Genomic DNA, 10,754 nt, shown 5'->3' on the forward strand with positions numbered 1-10,754 from the left:
ATAAACCTGTTAGAAGATGTTTCAATGCAGTGATATAAATATCACACTCATATCAGGGAGGTTTTCAGTAGATTGGAGGAGGGGTTCAATGCCTTTCCACTCCAACAAGAGACATATTTTAGGGGACAGGTTCAAGTAGGTTCTCTGCATATCAAGTACCTGAGCCTCTGACACAACCTGTACACATATATGCCTACTCACCAGTGGATTCACAGTAAAATCCAATCAAGAATAAACCTTTTTCAAGATGTATAAGGCATTAATTTTGCCACAGATTGGTATCATAACCAGAACTTCTCTTTGACCCCGCTACTCTCCTCCTCTCCTCCTCCTTTTCACTTGCTTGATCCCCATCTCTCCTATATGTGTGGCAGCAGTACCTCTCTCTCCCACTAGATGGAGCTGTGATACTACTGATGACCCACAGCAGCCATTCATCTCTAACCCGGCACAGTGGGCGCACTTAGCCAGGGCTCTAATTTACCACCTCAGGCCAACCTTTCTATAGCAGGGCATTTTAACAGCACTGTAATTACACTTAAACTGTACTGCACTGCATGGGATTCTGTATCCGCTCAGGTCTCTATAGGCCACTGCAGCCTGAAGTTTACAGAGACAGACTTGTGATAGGAAGGTTGTCGGTTCAGTGTTTGACTGGCAGGATGAATCTGGCTGGGGAAGTGAATCAGTGGCTTCATGTTCCTTTATTACAGACATTTGAGGAGCATTTGAGCAAGGCATTTAGTATCTAGCCATTCAAATCCCTTCTGTTGGACTCACTGTAGATTGTTTAGACTTAAGAGACATGTCAAACTCCATGTCACCTTACTCATTTCTATGGCCCTGTGACAAAGTTCAAGAAATGGGCTGCATGGACAAAATATGGATTTGTTTTGTACTCCCTTGTTTTATTTGTTGAGTTTTGTCTTGTTTCAAATCTCTGTTTCTGGAGTGTGCTTATGTTGACAACCAAGGACAACTGGGTATGTAGTGATAGGGTTTGTAAGTATATTTGTGATGTATTCTATTTTGTACTCTGAGCATTTATGTATGCATTTAAGTAATCTGCAGAAGGACTTAAACTTGCACTCTTTGGTTCATCTCTGTCATTTTAAAGCACTGTTGCAGGATTTTTGTTTCTTCTATATGCCAATGTCACAGTGTGTCTTAGCTATTCTTTATTATCATGTGTAGTTGTTGTTTTTTGCATTTTTTATGCTTCATTTCTAGTATATATTAACCTAATTTTGGGCTTTTCTTTGTAGTAATCTTATTTTATGTTTTAAAGTACTTGTTTTAGAGATGTATATTTTGTATTCTGTGTTTTTGTTCTATGTTGTCTTTCTGTAACTTATGTTGCTGTCTGTCTCGGCCAGGACACTCTTGAAAAAGAGATTTTTAATCTCAAGAGGTTTTTCTGGTTAAATGAAATAAATAAATAAATCCAGCCAATTTAGTGGAGCTGCTCAGTGGTCAATAACTGTGGTTGTATGGCAGCTTCCAGGTCACAGATTAAAATCCTCAACTTCAGCTCAGCATTAATTGTGAAGAGTGTTAAGCTGAGACGTCAAATATGACGCAATAGGAGATGTAGAGGCCAACTTTACCACAAGAGTAAAATCAACTGTGAGTATTTCACTACAGTAAATATTAAAATATTTCTGATTTACCTGAAAATGCAGGGATGGGAACTGATAAGATTTTATTGCTACTAATGCCATTGTTATTTCTGCTTTTTGATCCATTTTTTATTGATTCCCTCTCTGATTCCTGATCAACTTTGTGTGTGGAAAAAAATAGGCCTACACAGGTTTTCAGCGTCACCTTAGCTGTTTTAACTGACAGAAATGCATGCCCACATCGATAAAAGAAATTGACGAGTTATACGATTCAGATGGATCGGAATATTTGGAGCCGGTTCTCGATTCCCATCCCTGCACATCAAAGCAAAGCCTGAGATTATTACAGCTGCAAAAGTCCAGACCAGTTAACCAACTTTCACCATGATGACATTCATCTCATGTTTTTTCAAAGTAGAGCTGGTCCCACAGTGTCACTTGCTGATGCCTGGCGACATATGGCTGCAGCACACGCCCCCCCGACACCACTATACAGACCATGTACACACATGTTCCTGTGGCACACTAAAAGTAGTGGGTGTGCCCCAGCATATGTCTGCTACTGGACATTACATGTGATCAGAACGGCCTGTGTTTGTGTGAGAGCATGCATGTGTGAGATATATTCATAGTATGACATATGCTTGGAAAAGACATGTGTCAGCAAGTGTTGGCTGTGCGTGTGAGTGAAATATGTCCAGGCGTATAGCCCACTGTGTTTACGTGCACTGTTTTCTCTGCGTGTGCACGTGTGAATTTGTACATCGAGCACAAGCCTGTGTGTGTGATAGTAATCCGGATTGGGCAGCTGCGCTCATTCGTATTCAGCCCCCAGGCACTTCTAGGCCGTCTCGCTGATTAGGGATCAGAGACAGAGAGAGGGAGGGAGAAACAGTAAAGAGTGAGAAAGAGAGAGTGAGAGACAAAGAGAGGGAGCTGGAAACAAAGCAGGAGAGAGAGGTCCTCTCCCATTTAGTAAACAGTTGGTTAATGACTCTAATCCCATTAAGCAGGGGGAGCAGCATGCCCCCTCACATAACATGCATTAATATGTATGTGTAAGTGTATGGTGTACATTCTCTTTCTCTCCCTCACACACACACACAAGTGAGTACACTCCATACACCATACCCAGGAAATGAAATTGATTTGCCCTCACAAACATTCGATAACGCCCTAATGTAACATTGTAAGCTTTTAAGGACGCTTGAAGAGCAGACTTATGAAAATGACATGTAAATCAAATAAGTGTTGTATATTTTCAGGCACGATTTGCCAACAATTATTGTTTTGACCCGGCTCCTCAGTTGACAAAAGAAACCTGCTCCCTCTGAGGAGCAGGAAATCAGCTTTTCAAGTGCTCTTGTGTTTGAAGAGCGGAGGGCAAGGCAAGGCGTGATTGCTGCACTCTGCGGAGAGGATCAGACATGGGGTGATTTCATACAAGCAGAGAAAAAGCAGCGAAGGCACTTAACTCAGTGTTTACTCTGCTAACTTGTGCTGATCCGTGGAGAAAAAATAATGATAAAGAAATCTCTCTCTTTCGTGTATTAAGCAGCAGATTAAAAAAAAAGAATTCAACATTCCAGCTTGTGGCCTCCCTCACACAAAGCTTGTGTGTGTGTTTCACCTCATTTATATAATGTCTGGGTGGCAAAATAAACAAGTGCCCGGTGCAGGAGTCTTTAACCCATCAACAGATCAATCCAGCATACTAAACACATGAATATGCGTGGGCAAACACTGGCATCAATATGCAGGGGAAAAAATACATATGCTTCTCATCTGCAGTACTATCAAGGATTAAAGTGAGGATAGGGTTTGTTTCAACATGAATTTCTGCATCAATTCATGTGTTAATGTCTTTAATTTTGTTAAAATAAAAGTCCTCTGCCACTTTCATGTTTGCTTTTGGGTCCTTGGATGAATATTGTTCTCAGCTGCAGCCATATTTGTGAATAGCATCAGCAAAGATTTTGCAAAGATCCTGTAGAGAAGCAGTTACAGTATCCAGTGTTCTGGGATGGAGGGTGGGCAGCGTTGAGCACTTTCTTCTCAGTGGAGCCTACAGAGCACAGAGAGTAGCAGACAATATATAGCACTGTACTTATATATAATGTAAACTGGCCGTGGCCTGAAGACATTAAGTCGGTGTTCCTACAGACAGGCTCCCTTTGGAGACACATAAGTTTAGAGCCGGTCTGCTTTAGCTGTTGTTGGTGCTATTGAGATACATACTGTAGTGGAGAATGACTTGCATGCTATATTGTAGCCTCTGAAACATGCATTTCCTGCATTTCCTTATTAATTATACTTTATTGTAATGATGCACCATATCAAGTATTGATAATACAGACTCTTCCAATCATTTTAACTTGTCTCCTGAAACTATATAGCTCAATATCTCCAAACTCTACACACAAAACTGAAATTATTAATTAACCCCTTCTTCAAAACTCTGCTGCCGTCAAAACCATGTTCTGTCTTCTTAAAACTGTTTCTTTCCACCACAGATATCCAGTGGGCTTTAGTGATGTCTGCATTGCGTAGATATCCTCCTGAGACCCTGCGTCCTCATATGAGGACATCACATTTTGGGTTTACTTGAGCTTATACGTCATTCTCCTCAGCTTAAAGTTCATTTATACTTCTGTGTCTAATTGACTCCACGTTGACGTAGAGCCTCCGCCGTAGCCTGACGTGCACCTCCCCAGAATTCTAACTACACATCCGGTGACACAGACCTCCTGTCTGTCCCTGTATACTGAAACCATTTCCTTCAGTGGAAAGCTTGTAGTTACTTTAATTTCACAGATAAGAAACAATAAATTGTGAAGACAATAAAGCCTCCAGAAAAATAGCATTTTAAGTCTTGTGTGTTATTTATCCTGGCTTCATATGAGGAATTGAGATAAATTTTCCATCCGTCGCTACGCTAATTTATACATTGTAAAATGCCACAGGCTGGCGCTAATGTTAGCATGTTGTATTTGTTTGGAAAATGTGTTTAGTATAAGACAGTTGTTTTGTCGGTGAATGCTGTAAGTTGTAATGGAGCCAAACTGTGTGCCATTACATTTGTTAAATGTTGCTATTGTCCCTGGTTTTATATGAGAAGAGGGAAAGATCACTAGCTGCTAGGCTAATTTATACAATGTAAAATGCCATAGGCTGGCGCTAAAAACAGTAGCATGTTGTATTTGCTTGGAAAACGTGTTTAGTATAAGACAGTTGTTTTGTGCGTTAATCTCGTGAGTTGTAATGGAGCCAAACTGTGTGCCGTTACCTTTGTTAAATGTTGCTGTTGTCCCTGATTGTATATGAGAAGATGAAAAGATCGCTAGCTGCTAGGCTAATTTATACAATGTAAAATGCCATAGACTTGTGTTAATAACGTTAGCATGTTGTATTTGTGGGGAAAATGTGTCCAGATAAACATAAAGTCGATGTTTGTTTGAAATTGTCTCTATTAAGCCATGTTTAATGTGTGTTTTGAATCAACTAAACTTCACAGCACTTCACACAAACCTCTAACGCCAACTAGTGGTAAAAATGCTCACAGTTACAACAGTGAAAGCTACGTGCGTACCACCATAAATTAGACCTGTTGTAGTCCTTCACTGACACTTTTTTGTACCATCTAATGGTAATAAGACCACAATACACTAATCCATATAAAAACATTTTTTGGTTGAAATTTGTTTATTTATGATAAATAATGTTTATGGTTTGATATGGCTACAAATTTGACCAATTTTAGCAACAGTAACAAGCTAAGACACTGTTGATTAGGAAGTACTCTTTAAAGACATTGGGTCTTAATTATCATTGACAATGTTTATGTTTTTTATACTTATCGGTCCTACTGATCCCAAATAGCTAGGAGAAAATTAAAATGACAACCATACAAAAGTTCGGGTCTCGGGAGGATATAAAGAGGCCCAGCCTGTGGATAGCTTCAGAGGCGATCTCCCTTTATCCCTCTCCTGGCGGTAAATGGCAAAAACAAAAATCCTCCGTCATACACAACCGTCCAAACTCCAGCTCCTCTCCCACAGAGCACAGAAGCAAAATGGCGCCACGTTACATTCAATTAAGCACAATGAAACACAGAAAACATACCTGACAGCAAGTGGCAACACAAAATCTTCCGTCACACACAACCACACAAACTCCAGCCCCTACACAAATTAACCGTCACAAGATAACGTTAGCATAAAATGAACTTATAAACATAACTTAACAGTGCTAAAACAAGGAAATTACCACAAATACTGCAATGTCGCTTACCTCTCCCATGGAGCACCACAGCAAAAGGGGAGAGGTAAGGCAGGAGAAAGGTGAACGTAGGGGTACAGAAACTGAGTATCAAACGTTCCGCATATTGTGTATGGAGGCCTAAGTGTAATAACGACTAAAACAAATTTTGTAGAATTATAATACTTAAAATAACAAATGTTACATACGCTGTTGTGAATATATCATATAAATATTCCACTGATGCGATCACTGTACCAGGATTAGATACATTGCACATTTGGCCGTCAAATAAGCTCCATTAGGATTAACCAAGCTGCCCAGAGTCATGAGAAAATGAGATGAATGAGAAACACTATGGTGGAGAATGTCTGGACTGTGTATGGGGGTGTAAGGATGAAATCACTGCACAGATACAAACATGTAACAGAAAATATTGATTTGTTTCTGTAATGCAGTAAAAAGTTCAGTCAGTGGACTTTTGACTGTTAGATCTCTCATTTCACATATGATGGAAACGCTTCCATAAAACCGTTGCCAGAAAAGTCAGTTTTAATTTCACAGTTAAGAACGGCCACTGACTCTGTGTTATTGTGATCATTATTAACTCCATTATGGTAATCTAACCTGGCAGCAGTCACACCTTACCCACAGTTTATATTCGTGTGAACAGTTAGTATTCTGACTCCACCAGTGTTGATTGCATGCTTCATTTATTCAACTGACCTTTTATATGGAAACCTTATTTTGAGTGTCATATTTGGGTGGGGAGTTGTATTACAGCGTTAAGCGTGTCCGATAAATTTTCGCAGCCAGCTTTTCCTCATATGCACATAAGTTATGGTGCTCTGAAATGTAATCTAACCTGCAGGAGGAACTTTTGGTGCCGGTATGAAGTTTATTACATTTCACTGAATGATCACATTCATTATTGATGGTATACTTCAACTGTTCTGATCTATTTATAAACACACAGACAGACACACAGGCGCCAACATGATGACATCATGCTCAGTGTAATATACATAATGGAGGGACATTAAAATGAGTAGTTTGACAGGTTTTTCTTGAAAATGTGTGTTAAATTTACTTCCACATGAAAGCAAAGTAGCAGAAAGCATGACGTGTAGCCTCACTGCCTCAATAACTCCTCTGTGTATAGATAAGACAGAGAAAGTATGGCTTATATTGCAGTCAGTAGAACTTTTTTAGTATTTAGCATTGCAGTATTTTAAATAAAGATGGTTAACATCTGTCGGCTCCAGCACAGGTGCTTCCAATGAAGTAGTTAGAAGCCAAACTGATTGCTCGGCTAGTAGAAAATGGCTACTTCTTTGATATGTTGCTAAAGTTGTTAAGTCATTTCTAAATGACATTAGTGGATTTTACTCTATCATGTCATGTGGTTAGGTGCAACCATAAATAGGAGTTTCACATGTGTGAACAGATCCAGACAAGCTTCTGATTAGTTGCGTAAAGAACACGTGGATCCGCCTGTTGTAACATGTTGTTGATGGGCACTGGAGGTTGGCGCTAATGTTATCTTAATGTGGGAAGAAAGCTTTTGCTCACCCTTACCTGTAAGGGAAAGAAACTACGAACAGAATTATAGCTGCTGCGCAACGATGGGTCGGGTCCGGGCATTTTTAGGCAATTCTGAGCAACAAGCAGAAGAATTGGAAGACATTAAGGAATTTAGCAACACAATCTGCCTTTTGCATCAGCTGAGGCTTGAACTCACAACCTCTGAGACTAGGAATCAATTTCTATCTCACTGAGCTAATTAGTCAGTGACAATTCATGTGTAGCTTCACAAATTGACGAAGCCAGATGTGCAGGTTTAGCAGCCGTCCATGCATGGAAAAGCAGATTTCAAACCACTGTAAAAAAATTCAGTTATCAAAACAAAAATCTGAAAATACACATATTGCATCTAGACAGCATGGAGATGTTGGTAATTTATTTGTAACAGTGATTGATTTGCTCCATAAGTTAAAAACTGATGTTTAACTAGTTGAGCTATGTGCAAAGTGAGAAGCCTCAGACAGTTTCACACTTAAGTATTGACACTGGATCTTTGAGCAAAGTTTGGTTTATTTTCAAGCATGAGAAGGCAGATTTTCTAGCAGAAAAAAGACTTGTAGATGCTGCACAGTGATCAGTCACTCTCAGGCAATTTTAAGCAATAAGCTGGAGCACAAGAAGATGATTACATTACAATATGGATTCTGCACCAGTTGAGACTTGAATCCACAACCTCTGGAACCTAAGTCAGTCAACTACCACTCTGAGCTAACTGGCAAGTAGCAACTCAACAGTGGCTTCACAAATTGAGTAAGCCATTCACTGGTGTGTAGGAAAGCAGCCATCCGTGCATGGAAAAGCAGATTTGAAACCACTGTAAAAAATTCAGTTATTAAGACAAAAATCTGAAAATACACATATTGTATCTAGACAGCATGGAGATGTTGGTAATTTGTTTGTAACAGTGATTGATTTGCTCCATAAGAGAAAAACTGATGTTTAAAATTGCCATTTTTACATCGACTCCAATTGTTCACATTAGAGCAAAATTCAAAATGCTGTCAAAAATTCAGTTTTTGAGATAAAATTCTGAAATTTGCCACACATCATCTACCATGACTCTAGAATTTTGTCATTTTTTTCATGAACATTGAAGATTTATTTAGCAAGAATTTGTACGTATATGTTTACAGTACCGTTTACAGTCAAACATTTTTGATGCACTGCAGGCTCAATTTTTGATAAATCAAAAATCTGAGAAACATAGTTTGTGTAGGACAGTCTGAAGATGCTCTGTAGCAAGTTTGGTGTTAATTGAGCAAAAATTGTGGGAGGAGATAGGTTTAAGAAGTTTTACAGTTTTTGAAAAAAACAGAGTGATGAACTTCATTTCACTTCTTTTAATAGGTTTAAATGTACAAAAGTTTCTTCAGTATTGGGGCTACAGTTTGATGGAAGTTGTGAAGTTGTAGCACGTATGGTTGATTTGTTATGAATTTTCAAAGTTTTGAACTTTAGACGCTTGCTGTAGCGCCACCATCAGGACTATTGGCTTGACTTTACAGCTGAGGATATCTGGCATGAGACTGGACCTTTGTGCAAAGTTTGGTGAGTTTTCACCCATGGGAAGTATGATTTCCTTGGAAGAAAAAAGAAGAAAGAAGAAGAATACCTAGGATTACAATAGTGTCCTGGCAGCTTAGCTGCCCAGACCCTAATGATATTGTAGAGAAGACCTTTCCCACTGTGAGCCTGCTGGAGTACTACCTGAGCAAGGAGTGGCACTTTTTTTTTAAAGATTTTTTTGGGGCATTTCAGCTTGATTTGATAGAGAGGAGAGAAACAGGAAAGGTGAGGGGAGAGACAGAGGATGACTTTTTTTCTACAAAGTTCCATCTTTCAACCGATTCATCCAGCCAATTTTGACTTAATTATTGCATTAATTACTCCCAGTAAGTCCCACTTTTCCCCCGCGACAACAGCGCTCCTGGCTGTAGTGGACTCCTTGCTTTGGATCATGTCCTCGAAGGTGCTTTGCATTATATCCAACCATCTCCTCACAAATATCCCCTTCCTCTTCAGGGGATGAAGTACATGCATGATCAGAAGAAATGTCTTACCATTTTCTGTCACTTACGTTTGGGTCACAGTGGCAACAAGCTAAACAAGGCAGCCAAGACGTCCCTCACCCAGCCACCTGTGGCCCAGTTCCCACATGTTACAGTTTCTCTTGATTGCTAAGACACACTTAATGAAACTGGGATCCTCTTGATCTTCATCATCAAGTTCTTAGCATAGCAGAGGTCTTCTCCTGTAAATGTATTGACACTTTTATTAGTTTCAGACATTTTCCACACCCTTTTTCAAAACAGTGAAAACAGGTCTCATAGAAAGACCCCAAACTCTACTGGATTAACCGTGTTAAACAAAAGGAAAACATATATCAAGAGCTGATGGAAATTACTTGCATAATTTTGAGTATCCAATGCACCTGTCAGAGATGTCTTTACACAATTCTTCAATCAGCCGTCAGTCCGTATCCATGTATATAAGATACCACCTCTGTGTTGCTTTTTGCAGGCATGGATTAAAGAGGCCATGGGCACGCACAAATGAATGAAGGAAACTCTTAGAAAATGTTTTTCTTTTTTTGTATCTCAACAGGGCATCTAAAAAAACACAACAGTGTAGGTGCAGAGTGCAGCAGTGTTTGTTATTTCTAGTAAAATCATCTTCGGGGTACAGAATACAACTCAGGCTGTGATATGCTTGCTTGCCTTTTTGGCACCTATTTTAACTCTGTAAAGTGAAATAAAGCACAAATTAGGGTTAAACTGGTTCATATTGATTACTGTATTTTGTATTTTGTTGTCCAATGTGTAATGATTGATTGAAGCAATATATTCATTCGACCACATGTTGTGTTGATTGATGGAAATATAGCTTTAGTTGTATGTTGTTAATGTTTTGTGACTTGTCATTTTGGCAAGCAACTTTCAGTTTATGCCTGTGTGTGAAAGTGTGTTTTAAAAGTATAACTGCTGAATGGACAAATGCGTTCAAGCAAATGGAAAAAAACTGTAATGTCCATTATTCCACAATCTACATATTATATGTAATACTTTGACTGGCAAATTGTGGTGAAAATAGCATGAGTATGTGTATAAACACAAAAGTTTGGAGGGCATTTCTCTCTCTCTCTCTCTCTCTCTCTCTCTCTCTCTCTCTCTCTCTCTCTCTCTCACACACACACACACTCAAACAACTTCATTTTTACTGTTTACATTATGTCAGAGAAGCTGTTTGACTGACTGATTATTTGACCAATCGTGACTCAGCTTCGAATCAGGATTT

This window comes from Epinephelus fuscoguttatus, linkage group LG16 (assembly GCF_011397635.1).
Source record: "Epinephelus fuscoguttatus linkage group LG16, E.fuscoguttatus.final_Chr_v1".
In the NCBI taxonomy this organism is placed as follows: domain Eukaryota; kingdom Metazoa; phylum Chordata; class Actinopteri; order Perciformes; family Serranidae; genus Epinephelus; species Epinephelus fuscoguttatus.